Genomic DNA, 23,558 nt, shown 5'->3' with positions numbered 1-23,558 from the left:
TTTCTTGGTTATTCAAATATTTATACTAAGAATAAAATAAATAGTCCTTAAAAATGATTTTACTTAAATATAAAAAGATAAATCTAGTATTTATTTAAGCCATTTTTACAAATTATAAACTTTGATAGATTAATATTATAAATTACTAACATTTTCAAATCACTAAATCTTCCAAACCCAATATCATGGACCGATTAGCCCTATAATAGTAGTGGGTTCTTTTTTGAAAAACAGAAGTTTTTGTCTCCGCAGGACCTTAAGTAGTACAAAATATCACAAGTATTCAAAAATATTAAAATATTTAGGTAAATTGAAAAATTCAAATTGAAGAAAAAAAGCAAATGTGCATGATAATCATCCCGTGTATATTATATGGGCATTATTGAATAATGCGTTTATAACTAGTTATTTGATTACAGACTTGGGTAAAATACTTTTAAAAAGTATTTGGAATAAATACTCTAATACTTATGAAAAATAGTATTCAGAATATTATGTATTAAAATACTTCACAAAAATATAGTATTCTGAATAAATTATTTGAAATACTTCAAAAGTATTCCAAATACTTTTAAAATAGCTTAAAATAATTTTTGTTTTAAATATTAAACCAATGATACTTTTCTTCGGGAAAATTTGACAACATAATATATAATTTAATAATTCTAAATATAATATGATTGGAGTTGTTGGTACTTGATTTAAAATTTTAAAACGTGTATTATATTGTAAAAATGTCCAGAAAAACAAGAAAATAATTATCATTGTAAATAAATGTATTTTTTTATAGGAATAAAATACTTTTAAAAAATAGTCTAAATATTTATTCAGAATACTGTTGGAAAAGTATTCTATATACTTAAAAAGTATTCCGAATACTGTATTTGGAATACTCTATTCATAAATCATAATACTATACCCAAGACTGTTTGATTCTATATTTTTTCTTTGCTAAATATTAAAAGAGGTAAAAGTGTCATAATTTATAATATTTTTATTAAAATTTTAAATTTAAAAAATAATTAAGATAAGTTGGATTTTATAATGTTATTTGATCTATTTAGTTACAAAAATAATAGGTATTTACTTAAAAATGTGTAGTTGTAAATATTTTTAAATGTTTTAGAATTTTTAGGACGTAATAATAAGTCATGCTTACCATAATAATATAATATGATGTCCATACAGAGGTGTTGTGAGCATTTTATTAAAATAAAGTGAATATTGGTAATAGACTTTTTGTATTCAGGCGTGGATACAAGACAGGGGGGCTATGGGGCTGAAGTCCCACCTTAAGCCTTTGGTACTTAAAACAGTTAAAATATTACCTTATAATTTTCAGATTATTATCTATAGTAAAAGTAATAATTACTAAAGAGATTAGAGGAGCAATACCTGAAATATATTATATTATATTAACATATTTATTAAGAGTGATTGATAATCGAACATTTTTTCATCCAGCCCCCCCTCCCCATTTTTTCATGCGCCTGTTTTTAGGTATACTTGAACCATGATAATCATTAACTATTGATAAAATGTTTAATCATACAGTTCTGGATATAATATAATACCGTAGGTACCTATTATGAAATATTTAAGTGTACCAACTAAAATCGTACAACTACAGAATATCCAGTGGCCAGATTAATATTGTGAAAACCAAAATGAACGATTATAAAAAAAAGTCGTGACTATGTATTTTTAATATTTTTTAAACTGGCATTGTAACAATAAGTGAGGAGCCTTCAGCTTTGTATTAAATTTTCAAGCATTTTGACCAAACGAGAAAAATTAAATTTACATTTATTAAAAAAAAACTAAAAAAAATTTAAAATGCCCTTAAGCAACTCGAAAAGAGACGAAATATTTTGAAAATTTTATCAAGTATAAAAAATGATAAAATAAACAATATAAATATGGTGTACATTTCAAGTATCTACGGTTATTACTTTATTAGTTATTGAATAAAAACAAAGTAAGAAAATCGTTTTATGAGGATTTGTTAGTTCACTGGAAAATGTCCGATGTCTAACTTCAAACGCTCGTAAAAAATTAATTTGACTTTCCAGTAGACATTTTGTTTTTAATGAAGGTGGACAAACTTATGAGGAATCTTGTATTAAACGTTTTTTTTTTTACTTTTTCAGACCCACAAAGCACAAAAAGACAAAAGTACGATGTATAACTTTTAACGGTAACTTGTATATAAAGTTACAGGAACATGTGTAAATAGTTACAAGTTACAAGTTAAATTGAAAATGAGTAACTTGTTACAGGTTACAAAAGTAACCGAGTTACACGTAACTATAAGATATGCCCAACCATGTTTGTAGGTACTTACATACGTCTTGTACCATGATAATCATTAACTATTGATAAAATGTTTAATCATACAGTTCTCGACATTATACCGTAGATAGGTACCTATTTAAGTGTATTTTCATTAAATACGATGGTAATACCAAGCAAAAACCCGGCGGAAACCCGAGAAACTTTTTATACAATTTGTGTAAAGAAAACCGACGGTTGAATAATCTCGAATAGAATATTATATTATTATACGAATGTTCAAACAACCTGTTTTATTCTATTCGGTATCACTGCGTGTTATTATAATATTGAAAATGAATCCGAACTCTTTGTGAGTATAATATTATGTAAGTACTGTGTAAAAATACAAAAAAGAAAAAAAATCAAACAACCTTAGACAGCAGTATTCGTACGCAGTTATATAATATGTTATTCTACTCATATGATCATTTTTACTTGCAGATTACATGATAATATTGCTCACAAATAGACAAAGTCATAAGTCATAGTACATTTATCGAGAACTTGAATCACTTATTTTAATTGTATCGATACAGTGGCTACACACATAATAATATGAGCTATTTAGAATGTATAGTGACACATGTATAACAACTATAAGATATGATGAAAACATGCTGAAAGATTGTACTCATTATTGGAGCTGGCTGTTCAACTGCAGGTCACTGGACGAAACCAAATGCAGACAGGCCTGGAAGTAGTTAAAAACTGCAGAGGCTAAAATAATGTGTCCCTTGAAAATCAAAGTGTATCCCCTAAATGACAAATATGTGTCAAATATCAATGCGTAAGGTAATAATGCTATATAAAATAGGGGGGTTTCGGGTGTTACAACCCCCACAGGTTTTTTTTTTTGCTTTAGAAATCTGTCAAAGCCCAAAGTTAACAGTTGAATTAATAAGTGTGTCCCCTAAAATCAGATGTATTTTTTTAGGCCATGATCAAAACAATTTTACAAAAATGACAGAAATTAATAATAAAAGTAACCTATATAAGTATATTTCCTAACAACTTACTGTTATTAAATATTTTCCTTTGCATCTCTAAATATTATAATTTAATCGATTCTTACTTAATTATTCGTATACAAATAAATTACAAAAACTTATGATTATAACATAAATCAAATATTTATTCCAATTGGCTTTTGTTCTATACGAGGAACAAAAGACAAGTCCATCCGAATAAATATTTTGGGAAACAACATTTTTTTTTAACATAACTAAATTGAAACTTCCTTATTTATGCACATAATATACTAACAAATAATAAAAAATAATTTAAATTTAGGCATATTTGCACAATAAGAGTGATCCATTTTCTAAATAAGTAACTAAAAGCGACTCAATCTCAAAAAAGTTACTTTTACTTTAAAAAGGTGACTATTACTTCTAGTCCTATGGAGTGTAGACAACTCGACGACGAGATCTATGCACTATAGTCACCAGATGGGGTTAATTTCTAACGCGTATATCGCCACACACATGGGGGCTTTTTAAAGTATATAGGAATGCAAGTATTACAGGGGTGGATTGGCTATTTTTGGTCTAGGGTGCAAAATTCCAGGGGGGTCAATATATATTTTTTGAACTTATTAAAATTACGAAAGAGTTATACAGCACAATAAGAGTTACATTTAAAAAATGACCCGAATCATAAATACGAACGATGGCCCAGTATACTACTTGGGTTGTAGGATCCTGGGCAAGTCCACCATCTGCAAGTATAACTTTAAAATATAATGAATACCTGTTGAAGGAGTGCACGTGTAGAGTGGAGCTGCTCAACTGGTTGCTGTGCTCAGCACTGGACGAAAACGAAATTAGGTACATTTTACAATTATAGACACCTCGACGACAAGACCGATCGGATGAGGTTCATTTATAATATGTATCGCGAGAGACATGATGGGCTATTTAAATACATAACTATAGACTATATAGTAATTCAAGTATTGAAATAAAAGTTATAACTATAAAATATAATGAAAACCTGTTGCAGGAGTAAAGAGTATAGAGTGTAGCTTAAGGTGAGTTTACGTCCCGTTTTATACAGAATTGTCCTTTATTTAGTTTTTTGTCCTGACGAACTTCATTGAGGACGCTTTTTGTCCTGTTTTTTTATATCTATTCCAATTATTCCTCATTAATTCTTATTAATATGTTTATAATATACAATAGGTATATAGTTACATTAATACATTATGGTAAAATGAATACATATTATATTGATGTATATTATTTACATATTTAATTTTGTTTTTAGACTTTGTTGACAAATATATGAATAATTAACAGTTGAAAAGAAAGGGGGGGGGGGGGCTTCTAATTTTAAAAACAGAAGTTTGTAGGTATATCCATAAGACACTCTTTAAGTAGTACAAAAAATCTCGAGGATTTGAAAATATTATGGTCTTCAAGTATACTTGAAACTTCCAAAAATCAGATTTTGAATAACTGCGTTATATTGAAGATGAAAAAAGGGGTGACCATCTGACCATGCTTGATGAATCACACTGTATATTATATTATAATAAAAAGATCCATGTAGAACTATGTAGTAGGTACCTATTTATCATTTTAAATGAAAAATTAACAAAAAAACCATCATAGATGTTAATTGAAAATCATCATGGAAATTATTTTAGTCCTGTTTTTTATTTTTTAAAATATGGTCACTCTAGTGTAGCTGCTCAACCGGTCATTGTGCTGACTGCACTGGACGAAAAACAAAATTCAATTCAATTTCAGTATTATTATAGACATCTCGACGACGAGACCGAACGTTTTAACTTGTGCAGAGAGAAGAGCGACTACGCAGCTGCAGGACTCATCGGACTGCGGTGATGTTCATTTGTCTAATGTTTAAAACGTCAGCTCGAACGAATTCTTCTGTTACCACTAACCACTATCGGTTATCGCGCGTGCCTCCGGTCAACTTAATACATTATACCTCGTTTATGCATGCGCGAGATCGACCGAAATCTCGCAGACAATAATACCTCTTCAGCTTAACAAATGATTTCCACCTGAGTAACTGCCGTCGTTACCCGTTCGGCATAAAACGTCCAACAACGTATTATTATAATGATATGCGCAAACGTTTACCGCGTACAAGGTATATAACGTGTGTCCGCAGACACTGGGTACACTCCATGACTCAGCAGTTACCTACATTACTCAGTACCATATTTTAGAATTCTGTCTGCCGCAGATCGATGATCCAATACTCAATGGTCAAGGCGGGCAGTAACGAGTTAAAAGTTAAAACGTTCAGTTAGAGAACTCGTTAGTTTTTTTTTCAAATTAACTTTTAACCCTAGATCGCTAACCATACGTCGATGTGACGAACACTGATAATTTTATTGCTGCCATTTTTAGGCATTTTATCTAACGTCATTAAACCCCCCCCCCCCCTTGTATCTCTCATATATCATATATCCCGATAACGTAAATTTAACGAATTTATATTTTAAAAATGAGGAAAATGTTTTTTTTTTTTACTATTATTTTTATGATAAATAGTTATCCAAAAGTTAAATTAGTGTGTTTTCATTAATTATATTTATGATTTATTAAATTTAACCTATTAAAAATCGTTAATTGTTCATAATATTTATAGTATTCGTCATATTGACGAATGGTTAGAAATAAAGGCGGATAAATAAGATTAGTTATCTAGGGTTAACTTAATAAATTACTATTTTTTTTAAGATTAACGTGTTAACTTCAAGTTAATTTTATTCAAACGTATCTAAATTAAGTTCATTTTCGTACGAAGATTAATGCAAATTTTTGAATGAGGTTTTTACTTTGATGTATCATTTAAAATTTCCCCAGTAATTTTCTTGAGCGTAAAGAAAAATTATCTAATAAACCATATTATGAGTTTGGACTTTTTTATGTTTGCAAATTAGAAAATGTTAACTTTAAACTAAGTTAAGTTACTTTTTTTTCAATGTTAACTTTTAGCTTGACGAGTTAACGAAAAAAATATGGGTAACTTTTAACTTAACTTTATTATTTTAAAATGACTTAACTTACGAGTTAAAAAAAATCGTTAACTTGCCCAGCCTAGCCAATAGTCTAGTCGCATGTCCCGCGAACAGAATTCAAAAATATTTACATAGAGCAGCGATTCTCGACCTTTTTAGGTATGTCCGCTTACCACCTACACAGTTTGAAAATTTCCATGTACCACTTGACCAAATAGCCATTTTTTTTTCTGCGTACCAAAAATGTACACGTTATTTAATATTTTACACGAATGGAATATTTCATTAGGAATTACAAAATTATGACAATTTAATGCATAAAAAGAAAATGAAATATGTAAAATTATTATTAATATCCAATAAACCAAATGATGTTAAATTTTAACGAAAATAATGATCCATTTTTTTTTTTTATAAAGGGAGATTTACTTTAAGTACCAGTATACCACCTATGAGCTTTCCGAGTACCACTAGTGGTACGTGTACCATGGGTTGAGAAACGCTAGTATAGAGTACTGAGTAATATGGGTAGTTCGACTATACGGTGTACCCTATTTTCGCTGATATACGGTTTATTTTCTAAGTACGTATATTCATTTATTTTATTCACATAATATGACAATTAACGGGTTTGAGGTCAATTTAACAAATTGTAGGTACCTACCTACATTTTAATTGGCCTACATTAATACCTATAATTATTATAAATTATATTACCTATTATTATTATACTAATATTTGATAATATACGCACATTGATCTATATTGATAGATATTGTGAGAAAACATTATTTTTAGAAAGATAAGGAGGGGTCCAGGGGTGAATTAAGAAAATATTTCGTTGCGGGAAAATACTGTAAATAGATCGGTGCACAGTCGCTGTTGACCTCTCGATGGACACTTTTTTTATATTAACTGATCGATTGTCTTTGAATCAAACTATTAGGTATCTATCTTAAAACATTATTTATTTTAAACAATATCATTATTACCCAATACCTTCCACAATTTCATAAATGATCTAAAATTAATATTATATATATATATTGTAGTTTGAAAAATGGGAACTTTATTTCATTTAATTTTTACTTAACAGATAATGTGTTTATATGGAATCCCGGAAAATAAATCCCCCGACGAACAACCCCGGAAAAAAATCCCCAGACTACAATATTACTCACAACCACAGTTCAGATGCAACACGAACAAATATTTTTTAAACGTTAATTAGTAGGTATCTATAATTACCATTTACCACATTATTAATATACAATTACAAATACGTATATTATATTATATTATAATATAATAATATATTATGTGTAATATGCCTCGTTCCCACATTTAATAAATTATTGTTTGATAATTATTATTATTATTATTATTACCTATATTTTGTATAATATTTTTTAATACTATGTTTTTAACTTCATTATTTGACGTATCAATCATTCGAAATATTTTTATATGCTATATTTGTGAAGTTGTTAAATTAATTAAGTTGAATTACACATAATATTTAAAACAAAATATTATTTATAATGTATACTTTTTTTAATAATATAATATACGTATTTGTAATTGAATATTAATAATGTGGTAAATGATAATTATAGATGCTAATTAACGTTTAAAATATATTTGTTCATGTTGCATGTGGTTGTGAGTAATATTGTAGTCTGTGGATTTTTTTTCCTAGGGTCGGGGATTTTTTTGTCAGGGTTGTTCATCGGGGGATTTTTTTCCGGTATTCGTTTATATGTTATCGACGGGGTAGTCATAACTCATAGATATTATAAAGTTCAACCCAATTTTTTTCCGCAACGATTCGGGGCCGATATAATTATTAAAAATTTTATTTTTTTTCATTGTAGGTAGGTATTTACAATTTGAGTATTGACCAATCACATTCGCTGAGCATCGAACGCAGTAATTTGTTGTTACCTCGAAGTTATTCATAATATGAACCGTCTAAGGGTGCCGCCTAAGGTCTAAGGAACAATAATATTGTCAACTTGGCATCCACTATAGACAAATTCTAGATCCACAACTGCAGATGAGTGAGAGGAGGTAAGGAGCAGGGACTGTGACCGAACTTAATAAAACCAGTTCTGGAACCGGAACTTTTATTTTAATAAACAAAATACCTGAACTGAACAGGAATTTTAAATTAAATAGGTTCTTTTAGGTTCCAAAATAAAACTATTTTATCTATCGTAATTTAATGGTATTACTATTTTGTTTATTAACTATGTATGATTATATGAGTTTTCTAATATTTCTCATTCTATTAATTTTATTAAGCCCGCATTCCGGATAGGTATTTAAAATTATTATAAATTTCGATTACTAAATTATCTGAAATCGGTACTGAAATCATTTGGAACCGATACCTTTATTAATTTTTTTTCAAATAACCAGAACCGAACCAGAACAGTTATTTTATTTTTTGAGAACCATTACCGGAACCGATACCGATAAATTCAAGAGGTTCCGGTCTCCGGTAAAGAGACTCAATATTTTTAGAGGTGATGAGGTTTTTAAGAAAGGTCAATATAGTTACGATAGAGGTCACTGTCACATACAGTGTGGATAGGTTCAATATATTTTTAAGTACCTATTATACTGGAGTTGGAGTATTTATATGTATTTATATTATACCAACAACACAGGTTACAAATAATAATGGCACACAGCCTTTCTCTTTGGAATATTTACATGTGCCTACGGTTTTTCGAGAAAAAAAACTGGACTCCAGCCAAACTGCAATAATTAACTATATCTGGACGTTAAGTAGATACTTACTTCGAGTTATGAAATTAAAAAGGTAGACAAGTGGGTACCGCTCTGCTGTACAGTAGACAGTTGTCAAGCATATATCTTTGTAACGGCTATATGGCATAAGCGCCAAAGGTACAAAAATGGCATATCATCTGCGTCGAAATTTGTAGGACATAAGCGTCAATCTGATATTATAAATTAATAATAAAGTTAATATTTTATATACCTAAGTAGTTATTTAAAAATGTCGATCTTATAAAAAATTGTCAGTAAATAAAATAGAAATTAATAAATTATAATTTTAATAAATTGTTTGATTTTTTCGATATGAACTGTCGATAATAAATTGTTAAAATATAATATAATATAGTGTTAAATTTAATATCTAAAACCGTGGCACCCAGGTATCTAGGATTTTGGCGTTTTCAAACGTTTTTGAGAAAGGTCAATATATAGTTACGATCGAGGAATGGCAACGGCCACATACAATGTGGCTTAGGTTCAATATATTTTTGCACCAAAAGTGACCCTAAATATTTACAACATATGTAATATTTGCACCAATATTTTTAAACTGCGTTTGTAATTTGCACCAAAATAAAAATATGTAATTTGCACCATAACATCACAGGTAAGAAGAAATAGGAAATGTAATAAGCACCAAAATTAAAATCGATTATTATAATATAGGCAATGTTGAGCCGAGATAAATATAATTTTATCTAGATAAAGATAAAGATAACTAAATTATTTATTTATCTAGATGAAGATGGAAAATTTTTTTTTTATCTCGATATTTTTTTTATATTGGTTTATAGCACTCTCCGTAAGCTTGTAGCAATTAATAACAACAAAGAATAGTATGTTATTGAAAATGTCGATAGTTATTGGTAAATACTACCTACTTAATAAATTACTTAATTGTCTACCTATAAATCATAATAAATAAAAGCCGTTTAATAAATTAAATTATCTGGATAAATTCATATAGATAACGGTGATTTTTATCTTAGATAACCGTGTAAATTAATAATCTCTATTTATCGAGATAAGATAAAAGATAAAAGAATATTTATCCAGATAAACTCAACACAGCTGAATATAGGTACTATCGTAAGAATAACCGAACAAGTTTTAAAAGTAGAGTATAATATATCAAGATATGAGAATCTAAAGACGCAGAATATTCCTGAATATAATTCTGAATGGTTTTTTTTACTTACTAAGTATTTACACTGTCCAACGGTGGATACTTCAGTATTAAATAAATATTATAAAAAAGTTCACAGTATAAAAATGTACAGTATAATTAATATTCAGTTTCTACGTTTGAAATGCCCACTATTTGAATAACCCGTCGACCTATTCGATATTTACAACTGTCGATACTGCCCATCACCGATATACTCATTTCGGTGCAAATTACAAAATCCCATATTTTTAAGTACCTATTATACTCGTAAAATAATATAATATATATATATACTGTATACATAACTCCAGCTGGAGTTGGAGTATGTACATTGTATATATTTGTATTATACCAACGACACGGGCCACAATTAATAATAATGGCATGCAGCCTTTCTCTTCGAAGTATTTACATATATATATATATATATATATGCCTACGGTTCGTCGAGAAAAAAAAACTGGACTCCAGCCAAACGGCAATAATTAACTATATCTGGACGTTAAGTAGATACGTATTACTTTGAATGTCACTGCTCATATATATATTATATTATTTTCATTTTATATTAGATAGCTAGAACAGAGCTGGTTAATTGCATGGTAAAAATCATGGTGGTCGCACACATCCATTGCTCGACATGCATTAGTGTTATTTTTACTAATTGTCTCCAGTGATTTTACACTTAATTATTTTATGATATATTATATTATATTATTTATCACGGCCTCTATTGTACAGGGTGAGTCTTTTGAAGTCGAATAAGGTACGTCGTTAGCAAAACTATTCCGTTTGTCTTTCTAACTTTAATAACGCGTATAACTATTGTTTAATGTTCATATAATATTATAGTTGCTGTATACCTGAACAGACTCGTTCGGAATTCGATTTTTAGATGTTGAAATTATCGGAGATAATTTTTCGCTCTGGAATATAAAATTAAAAATGTAGACTGTATGTGGGGTAAAAAAGCTTGAAAACTTAATACAAAGCTCCTACTATATTGTTACAATGACATTTGAAAAAAATTAAAAATCCTTAGTCACAGTTTTTATTTATAAGCATTTAAAGTTCAGATATTGACAAAATACGAAAAAAATCACGAAAATCAGCAAATTATTTTGAGTAGAAAATTCATAAAAAAATTTTCTGTTTTAATCTAAGATTTGAAAATGTAATACAAGATTATCCATAAGTTTATCTACCTTTATCAAAAAAAAAATGTCTACAAGAAAGTCAAATTAAATTTTTATGAGTGATTGAAATTCATATTTTTACAACATTTCATATTCACTCGATTTCTCATGTAACGATTTTCTTATTTTGTTGTAATTAAAAAACGTATGACTGTAGATACAAGAAAATTTCACTGAATATTTGTATTAGCATTTTCTATACAGGATAAAATTTTAAAAATATTTTGACTGTTTTTGAGCAGTTTACGGACATTGTCAGTTTTCAATTTTTTTAGTTTTTTTTTCTATAAATTACAATAAAATTTTATTTGTTGGGTAAAAAAGCGTGAAAATTTAATGCAAGGCTCCTGATATATATTTAATGAACATTGAATGTATTTTTATTAATATTATCATTTATTATTATTATTATCATTATTATTATTATTATCAATATCATTTATTATCATTATTATATTTACTATTATTTGATATATTAATCTCTTAAATTTTTATTATGCCATATTTTATTATTTTAAATTATATTATATTATTTTTATCTACAAATAATATATTGTGAATTGGACTTTCGTCGTAATGCTCGTAACAATCATTTATTTTATATTCCTCATTTATCCAAAAATTATACGTCATATAACCCCATTAATATCTTAAATAAACAATTAATTATTTTAATAAACACTGAATGTATTTTTATTATTATTACTATTATTAATATTATTATTATTATTATTATTATTACTTTTATTCGATGTGTTCATCTTTTCATTTTTTATTATGTTAATATTTTAATTATATTATATTATTGTTATCTATACAAATATATTGTGAACTGGACTTTTGTCCGTATTAATAAATAAATAAATAAATAAATAAATAAATAAATATTGTTACAATAGCAGTTGAAAAATATTGAAAATATATATGCACAATTTTTTTTTATAAGCATTTAAAGTTCAAATTTTGACAAAATTTATCAAATTAAAATGTAATAATTATTTTGTAGTTAAAACTTTATAAAATGTTCAACTTTTGTAGCTAAGGATTGAAAATTTAAAACAAGGTTCCACGTAAATAAGTAAGTATATAAATTACTTTATTCACAATAATATCATCAAATATACATAGGCTGACCGACCATTTTCGCTCAGAATCGTTTTTCTTATACAATGATATTATATCATTGAATTCAAATTTAACACCATCCATTAGAGTGACCCATTTGTAACCTACTGTACAGCAGAGCGACATCCACTTACCCGCCTTTTTTTTATTTGTTTTTCCCAGCGCTTGTGAAAATTACTGGACCGCCCGAATGCACAAACTAGATTGAATTTCCCATTATCGAACAAGATATGCTGAAGTTGAAAATCGAAGCATTATTTCTACTACCTATACTTATCGTGTACACAGACACAAATAATAATAAAAATAACAAAACACACATTATTGTAAAATCAATACATTCATCGCTCCGCTCAGAATCTAAAATGACAAAAAAAAATATTGAAAAATTATTTTTATTTTCCAAAAATATTCTTTTGTAACGACTTAAAATTATACGTAAAAAAAATGTTTATTTGTGTTTTCTGATACAACGTGCAACGTTAAATGTAACACCCCGCGTTTATTATTATCATCAGCTAATCCACCGTCCTTTCTATGTATATATTATCATGGTATATACATATTATGTGAAATTATTATAGAAGACATGCGCGCGCGCGTGTATACCGCAGACTGATGATCTATGAGTTATTACTTTTTCGTGTTACCTCGACTTATACGAAATGGTTTATGGTCGTATGAAGCACTGCACGTGATATCCTATATAGGTAGGTACACGACACATTATTTGACATCGTATTTTAACCGTTCTTTTGACGTCTCGTAATCACTGCGGCGGCGGCGGCAAACGTGCGCCGTAAATAATAATAATAATAATAATAATTATATTATGGAAATAAAACATATAATAATAATAATGTCGTACGACGAATTGCTCCGCGGTAGGTATAACCGTTTAATAGGTATCTGGTATACACTTAAAAACGCGCACGTGTTCGGTGATTGTACCTACAAAGAGAAGACGTACTGCAGTCGTACGCGTGATCTATAATTATTATTACGAGCCGGCCGGGCTTAACTGCATCACAGCTATAATGCGGTCGATCGTTTTAATTTACCATCGTATATTAACTATAAATACTGTATGATATAATATAATGATACCATCCTGTTGCGAGCTGTTCTAAAAAAAGCACATCACACGCATACACACACCATTAGAAAAATACTACAAATGGTACGCACAGATGTATATAGGTATTATTATAATATTATGCACTTTGCGAGACAGGACGCACGGCGGCAGGGGACTATATTATACAGGATTTATAAAACTCGTCGAAATAATTTTCAGTGGGCAATTTACACAAATGTTTTTATTTAGGAAGGAGTTGTCGAAGATTTTATTGACTTTGAAAATTTCAGACGCAGCGTTTAAAACATAAAAAACATAATAATATATCCACAGTGACACTGCTGTGTGACTGCAGTGCAATCTCAGCTGTGAAACGTTTCATATAATAATAATATTTATTATTATTATTTATGTAGGTATATAATACAACAAAATAATATTTTATATTATTTTGCACGGAGCCCCGAAATCTGTAACGCTGGCCTTGGAAGTAGTGCGGCGTTCGTGTATAAAATTTGCGTACCTAGCTGAGTGTTATAATATAATATGACTAATGAGTCAAAGTCAATTCCTAATCGTTTTTTTATTATCATAATATTTTGTTTTTTGAAGTGTCTCTACTCTCGTATTTGTATGGTCACACTCCTCACTCGCTACACTAATTTGTATTTCCATCCAATAACTTTCAAAGACCATAGAAATTATTTTTTTTTTTTTAGTGGGGGGGGCACTGAGACCGTGTATAATAACGATTATGTATTTTTATATTTATTTATTTCAGCCAAATCAAATAAATTACATTAACAATAGCTGATACGCAAACCAACTGAGGCATAATAAGCTCGTACCTATCTGATATATACAGAGTTCATGGATATTATAATTCGTTTTATATAGTAAAATAGGTACTTATACAATTAAAAATACTAGTTCATTAATTAAATATTTTTAATAAATGAAAGCAACTTATATTTTTAAAAATACAGCATAATTATATTGTAATATTGCATGGTTAAGTAAATAGATACGTAGATTATATACGTTAACATTTTCAGAAAAAAATTGTCCACTAAGTAATTTACAGTAGAAAGGGGATATCGTTTGAAAAACAGAAGTGTACCTAAATTTAACAACAAGACGATCCCCATAATGAGCACAAATACTTACAAGAATTTGAAAATATCATGGTCAAAAACGTATTAATAAATTTAAAAAATGAGATTTTCAACAACTGCATTATTGGAGAAAAATGTGAGCTAGGATACTCGGTGGACCACTCTGTATAATAGTTATTCTATATCTTCTATCTTACATTATATTGCCCCGCCGATCATTAATGCTATAATAATAATATATAATATACGTCCGATAAATTATACATACGACATACTTTTTTTTTTTTTTTTATTTATTATTAGAATATTTACAATCTATGCTACAATAGGCATAATAAGCAAATTTGAACACATACATACAATTTTTTTTTTTTTTTACAACATGAACACATGAGGAGGGAGGCCATCCAGTGATAGAACACAAACGACATACCTAGGTAATATTATATTTATAGTTTATACTACCATTGAGTATAGTATATAATCAATATATACTCAATGATACAACCAAGATGCGCTATAATATAGGCTTGATAGTTATTTGCCTAATGTATGGTAGTGGCCAGTGGATACGAATGATTTCAAAAATCTGATTTTGAACAACTGCATTATTGAAGGAAAATGAGCTTATACCGCCTTGGTGGACCACCCTGTATACCTTAAAAAGTTATTCAGTATTCCATCTTACATATTATTATATTGCCGCACCGATCATTAACGATACATAAAACAGGTAATAGTACGCCCGATAAAGCGATAAACATAAACTTAAATAATATATGTATTGTATTTAGATGCGCACCGCGATAATAATATCGACTTAATAGTTATTTGCCTAATGGATTAGATCGTATCTCGTAAAATATATAATACCTACACATAGAATAGCAATTAAAACGAACGAACGGTTGATGTAAAAAAAATAATAATAAATAAATCGAGATTTAAACGAAACAGACTTTACGGTATCCAGCTACACGTTTTTTAAACAACTACCTGTTTTTCGATAATGATAGCTAACGCACAACAAGAAACGTTAAAATAGTATAATAACAACATTTTTTGATTGTTTTTTTTACACACTACCAACGGTGGTAGGTACAAGAAATTTGAAAAGTTCGAAAATATTATGGTCTTTAATAGTGGTATTTAAAAAAGTTAATTTTAATTTAAAGTTAGTGTTAGAAAAAGTTCAAAATAGATTTGTAAATCTAATTTTTAAACACATTTTGATAATGAAAAGAAAAAACGTGGATACGTGGATGTCGTTCTGCAGTACAGTAGGTTACAAGTGGGTCACTGTAATGGATGGTGTTAAATTTGAATTCAATGATATAATATCATTGTATAAGAAAAACGATTCTGAGCGAAAACGGTCAACCAGCCTATGATATTACCAAGTATATTTGATGATATTATTGTGAATAAAGTAATTTATATTATATAACCTATTTACGTGGAGCCTTGTTTTAAATTTTCAATCCTTAACCATAAAAGTTAAACAATTTATACATTTTTAACTACAAAATAATTAATAAATTATAAATTTGATAAATGTTGTCAAAATTTGAACTTTAATTGCGTATAAAAAAAAATTGTGCCTATGTATTTTTAATATTTTTCAACTGCTATTAGAACGATATATCAGGAGCCTTATATTAAATTTTCACGCTTTTTCACAAAAATTAAAAATTAAAATAAAAAAAATTAAAAAATAAAAAAAAAAATAAAAAAAAAAACACACATCATTGTAAAATCAATACATTCATCGCTTCGCTCAGAATCTAAAACGTTAATTTAAGTGAGTAGTTTATTTTTTACAATTTTTTAAGATATTAAAAATATTCTTTTGGAGTATATGAATTAAAACGTATGTAAATATTAACTTTTTTCAAAATATTCTTTTTGGACATAAATATTATATTTCTCAAATAATTTATTATCCATATGATTGCAGTATTACTAATATATTTAATGTGTTTACTATTTAAATGCACACGATAATATCGTCTTAATAGTTATTTGCCTTTTGTATTAGATCGTAATTTGCAGATAATACAAAACTATAACAAATTAAAACGAACAAGGTCGGTCAATGTAAAAAAAAAATTAAAATGAATCGAGATTTAAACAAAACAGACTTGATGATATCCAAAATTTCCAAAAATCAAATTTTGAACAACTGCATTATTAAAGAAAATAGAGGGTTTGCATGCTTCGCCAATCACTCTGTAAGCACGGTGTAACAGAAAGACCTGACAAATAATATAACTTTTGTTCTAATCAATAATTGAAAATTGTTTTATTTATATAGGTTATAACTTATAAACGCTTACATTACAAGCATGGCATAAAATGTATTATTTCGATTTTTTAATACCGAAAAAAAAAATTTAACTAATTTTTTTTTAGAAGATTAAAAATAAAATAAATGTGTATTAATATAATCTAATTTTTAGACAATGTTTGATGGTGAAAATGTTAAGGGGCCTGCTCATCATAATATGCGTCTTTATTAAGGGGCAATATTTAGGCAATATGCAATTTCGTTTCCCACCGCCCATGGCATTTGTATAAGCCGTCAATGATGATTAGTGTGAGTCTGGGGACACGTAGTCTGCACTCTGCGTCTCTGCAGATTATGTATGGGGGGTTAAGACTTAAAAAAGTAAAAATAATTTAAGTCAAGCAGTTTATTTTTTTACAAATTCCCAGTCATTTTCAAAAGCGCAGAGAAAAACAAAACAAATTAAGGAAAACCGGGAATATTTATGCAAAATCGGGTTTTGACTTAATCGATTTTGGTTTTTGGTGTAACTATAAAAAAAAAATGCTTGCCAAGTCAGGGATCGGCATGTAAACTTTCTAGATTTTTAATTTTTAGAAATTTATTAACTGATATCAGTACATCACACCCCAAGCGGTACAACAATTTGAATCCAGAAAAATGTCGGTGTGAACAGCCCCACAAAAAATCATTTTCATTTTGTGAGATAGATCTCCGAAACCGGAAAGCAGATTTCGTTGTTTGGAGTCTTGTTAGATTCACATTGGTTAGGAAAAGTGCAGTAAAGATTTTCAGAACTTTATCTTTAATAATAGTTAATTCACTACAGAACATTAAAAAAATTAAAACAAATTTTATTGGGCATTTTTGGATATTTTTCAGCTTTACAACTTTGTTGTACGATTGGAGATGAAGTTCTGAAAATTTTTACTGTACTTCTCCTAGCCTTAGTGAATCTAACAAGACCCCAAACAACAAAATCCGTTCTCCAGTTTCTGAAATCTACCTCGCTAAATGAAAATCTATTGAAAAAAAGGTCTTTTATTATCTGTGAAAAATTAAATAATTTTTAAAAAAAAATTTAATTCCACATTTAGTATCTACTTGATAATACCTTTTTAATGAGTTATCAACCAACTTTTTAGCTATCATAGTTTAGGGAAAAAGTTAAAAAAAATTGAAATTTTGGGATTGTTCACTGCCGACATTTTTATGGATTCAAGTGGTTATACCGCTTGGGTGTGATATCAAATCTCTCTCATTAATGTTTTAAATTAAAGCTAGCTAAATTACCCACCTACTCATCATTACTGAGTTACATTTTTATTATTTTCCTATTTAACACAAATTCTTGAAGTTTTCAAAATCAGACTTTTTTCATTTCAATTACCATACTTGATTAAAAATCAAGAAAGTAATACTGTAAATACATGCAATTTTCACGAATTGTTAATATTGGTATTTATATACACGATAAAATATTCAAATATTTTTACTTGTGTGTTGTTTACGGAAATTTTTTAGTTTTTTTTTCTATAAATATCAATAAAATTTCATTTGTTGAGTAAAATTGCATGAACATTTAATACAAGGCTCCTGATATACTGCAGTTACAATGGACATTTTAAAATATTAAAAATCGAGATATAATTTTTTTTTTTAAAAGCATTTAAAGTTCAAATGTTGACAAAACAGATTAAAATCACGAAATGTGCAAATTATTTTAAGTTAGAAAATTCATAAATTTTTTTTTTTTAAATCTTAGATTTGAAAATTTAACTAAGACTTCTCCTTAGTTTGTCTACCTTTATCAAAAAAAAATGTCTACCCGAAAGTTAAATTATATTTTTATGAACGTTTGAAGTTCATATATTTTATAAAACATTGGATATTCACCTCGATTTCTCATATAGCGATTTTCTTATTTTCTTATAATTCAATAACTGTAGATACATAAAAATTTGACTAAATGTTTTATTTTCATTTTCTATACACAATACAATTTTGAAAATAGTTTTACTTGTTTTAAGCTATTTGGGTACATTTGAAATTTTTTTCTATAATTGTCAATAAAATTTTATTTGTTTGGTAAAAAAGGGTGAAAATTTAATACGCACCGCTCCTGATTTATGATAGGAGGCTCTTGGTATATCGTCTTAATATGGTTTTTTGCCTAATGGATTAGATCCTGTAATCTTGTAGAATATGATACGAAACTATAACGAATTAAAACGAACGCGGTCAGTTGATGTAAAAATAAAAAAATATAGGTGATATTAATCAATAGATTTAAACAAAACAGACTTGATGATATCCAACTATATACACGTTTTTTTATAATAAAACAACCATCTACGTTTCGATAATATTATTATTACAATAGGACCCGCTACAACAATAATAATAATAATAATAATAACGTTATTCGATTCCGGAGAGCGTTGACAAAATATAATATTGTTATAACATATAACGAGTCGGATTTCCTGTGATTACGATCACGATGATAATATTAATAATATAATAAACGCGTAAAGATCTCGCAATGACAACAATAATCCAATGACGTCTCTCGTCGTTAAAATTAATTTTTAATAGTCAAACTTTTCGAAGCACTCGATAAACTTTTCTTACGGTTTTAATTAATAAACAATCGCGACGTACCTATAATGTTATTTGTGTAGGTGTAGGTATACGAAGAGTGTTGTATAAATAATGACAGCGAACACTCTAGCCAGCTCTCGTTTGTTATTAATAAAATATACAATACGGAAATGATTGCAAAAATTTATTTTTTTACCTTTTGTCATATTGTTTTTTAACTTTTCACAGTCGTTGTGCAAATCAACATCAAAGCGACCAAGTCCATACAAAACTATAACGGAAGTCTTCGCGCTCTTTTCCTTTCGTCAACAGTTTATTTTTTATTTTATTAAACTTTTATTTGAAATCGCGTTTTCTCTACAATGTAAGAAACTATATATATAACTCGCATCTCACGAACCGACAAATTGAAAATTTCATATTATTTCATTGAATCACACTTTCACGTCAAAAAACAATGTCATTATAATTATTATAATATTATATTATTAACAAACCATAATATAATATACACATAATTACCGCCACAGTGGCGTAATTTCAGTTTTTAATGGTAGGGGGGGGGAGGCGGGGAAAGTTTTGACCTTCCCAAATGGGTAACCGATTTAAAGAAAAACCGATCGCTATTTGCTCGCAAGCACAAATTATGTTCTTTTTCCTTCGTGAAATTTGTCATTGAGTGACAACTGACAATAATTTCTTAGTACATAATAGAATATATTTCTCAAAATATAATAAAAATAGGCATGTTTTTTGCGCTAATAAAATATAATGACGTTTTTAACGAAAACAACCGGTCACCGGTCCATCATGGAGGGATTCTTTATCGAATCAGACAGGGGCAAATGCTCATTTTTATTCCCCCCCCCCCCCCCCCCCCCCCCCCCCCCACCAAATGACTACACTGATTTACCAGCTGGCTATAAGCAGCGGTGCTGGATTCAACGTCAGGCAAAGTATAGGCAGTTGCCCGGGCCGGCACATTTTTAGAGGTGGACATTTCGGGTCAATATTTTACTAAAAACACTAGGTTATTCTTTGTTGAGACTTTGATATTTGACAAATAATTCCTACAAATAAAGACAAGTTGGGCAGAGCCTAAAATTGTGTGGTGTAGCACACACTATGTGCAGTATGGGTAGCAAATTAAAAAGTGTGCAGACTGCAGTGAAGTACTTTCAAATTTTAATTCATACGCTCGCACTATTATAGGTCTATTATTTTAAAATATTTTGGCGAGTGGGATTATAGGTCTGCAGTAGTAAATTTCGTGATTTTTAGGCACTGAAATTACTAATTAGGTAGGTATAGTATGTTTTATAGTGTTTTCGCCATCTAAAAGTTTTTTTTATTTTATAAATGTTTGCCAATTATTGTTGGTTATTTTTAATACAATGTTCCAATTTAGTAATAACTAAATTTACCTTCATTTATATTTATTTAACATAAAAAATATTAGTTTTATTGATTTAAATGGAAAAAGCGAAAATGAAATTATAACATTAGCCACTGCAATTCATTTAATATACCTACTCATAAGCGCAACTAGGGTTAAAATTTTATTTTTTTGGGGGGGGAGGGGGTGGGGTTACATTACAGCCCACCTAACAAAACTATTAATTTAAAATAACCCATAATATATGGCTTGTATCTATATTGTATATGAATAAGGAATATTTTTGGGGGGCTAGTTTAGCCACTGAATATACTTCAGGGCGTTTCAAGAGAGAACCATAATAACAGTTCACTATGCATACCTAGTCATTATATGGTCAATGATAATATAAACGTGAAAATAAACCGGTCGAAAAATTATAAGTAGGTAAATATTGGTATGATAATATTATATACTACCTATTTGTTGTCCAATATTTTTTTGAAAAAATCTGGTGCTTAATAATTTTTCCCTCGTGCTTCAAACATAGATGATAAAATGGCCTCCTCGTTAGGTTTTTTCTCATCTAACCGTGAAAGTTTTAAAATCAATTTTGTCGTCTTAATGTTCACAAAGGACTTCGGTCCGTTTAACTATTTATAAAAATAAATAATAATAATAATAATCAAACGACAAATGCTGTTACAATGGCTAGAGTATTGAAAATAAGACATAGCCATGGAAAAATGTATTTTACCGTCATGTAAGTGTATCTTGTATGTTTGTGTATTGTGTATAATCCAGAGGTCGGCAACCTTTTTGATGTCAAGGGCCAAAATATAAATATAAATTTTTTCTTTTGTTCTACTTAATATTTTTTTTATATAGTACTTACAGTACATAACCTATAACATGTTTTATTTTTTAATATAGACATTTTTTGGAAAAATTCAAAACAACCTATTTATAAACCTAATTTTTAGATACATTTTGATAGTAAGTAGGTAATCTAAGTCACGTAGCTTATTTTTTTACAAATTTTTTAAATATCAATATTATGTTTTAATAAATTAATTATAATGACTTCTTGCAAAATAATCTTTTTGTGAATTTTCTGACATAAGTATGTTTCTTAGATAATTTATTAATCATATCATTTGCATAATTTTTGTCATACCTATGTTTAACTATAGTAACAAGTTTTTATTTTCATTCGTCAGGCCTGTTACATGCGCACCCCTCTGCTGTACCTATAGAAATCTGCATTTTTTCGATAAAGACCTAACTTAACCCAACTACAAACTAATACTAATAATACTAATATAGTAATATATAATGATATAGTCTATACTCTATAATGTACATAGGGTATTTAAACTATTTCAGAATATAATCTATTACCCGAAAATGATATTAGATAATAGATATATAGGTAGGTACCTACAACTTACAAGGTAGTAGTAATAAGGGCGAGACCCTTTTCGACCAAAACTGTATCCTTCTCTTTTCGGCCAAAACAAAAAGTTTAATATTTACTTTATTTTATACATTTAGAAATGTATTAAAACCTATATAACTGTCGTAATTGATTATTTGACTAATAATAATTAGATACATAAATAGAAACATTTTAATATAACTTATATTCATTTTAACAATTTTCTATATTAGGTAGGTACCTATGTATAAAATAAAGTAGGCGCCTTTCCTATAAATGCGAATAAAATATGAGCAATTAGCATGCTTGTATTATAATAACTGTAGAAGATATTGAATTATTGACAACAGATATATAGGTAGGTTAATATAGGTATTATTATTAATTTATATATGACATTATTACCTGGATATACATTTTATACAACTTATATTTTTAATAATGTTCAATATAACAGAAAGCAGATATTAAATGTGTTGGTTTGTTCGAAAAGTGAATTGGTCGAAAAGGGAAGGGTAGGTACAATTTTGGTTGAAAAAGAAATCGTCCTTTTTTGAATTTGGACGGAAAGTGAATCAGCCGATAAGAGCGAAGCAAAGCTAAATATTAAGTAGATATTAACTATTAAGTATAAATTAGAGATTGTAATTTTAGATTTCTAATTTTCTAATTTTATTTGATTTTGCAAAAATATATCTATTCATTTTTAAAATTTTACTTTGGAACAGTTTACATGTGTGTTTTTAAGTTTACCTATACCTTGGGCGCAGTTTACAATCACCGAAACTTATGTGTAGATTATACATTTTACTATAGTAAGACAATGTCATTTTTAAATACCTAATTTAGATTCATTTTATTTTTATATAAGGTACCATGAACCTATTCACACTGTTAAACGGTAAGGTGATAAGTATTTACTTATGAGTTAATTATTAACACGTTGACGGACAATCGAACAATTTTATTGTTATTAAATAGCATAGTATAAATTAGATAGTAATCTAATTGACAATTATATAATAATACGATAGAAATA

This window comes from Metopolophium dirhodum, chromosome 5 (assembly GCF_019925205.1).
Source record: "Metopolophium dirhodum isolate CAU chromosome 5, ASM1992520v1, whole genome shotgun sequence".
Classification (NCBI taxonomy): domain Eukaryota; kingdom Metazoa; phylum Arthropoda; class Insecta; order Hemiptera; family Aphididae; genus Metopolophium; species Metopolophium dirhodum.
This window is presented reverse-complemented; position numbering follows the sequence as displayed.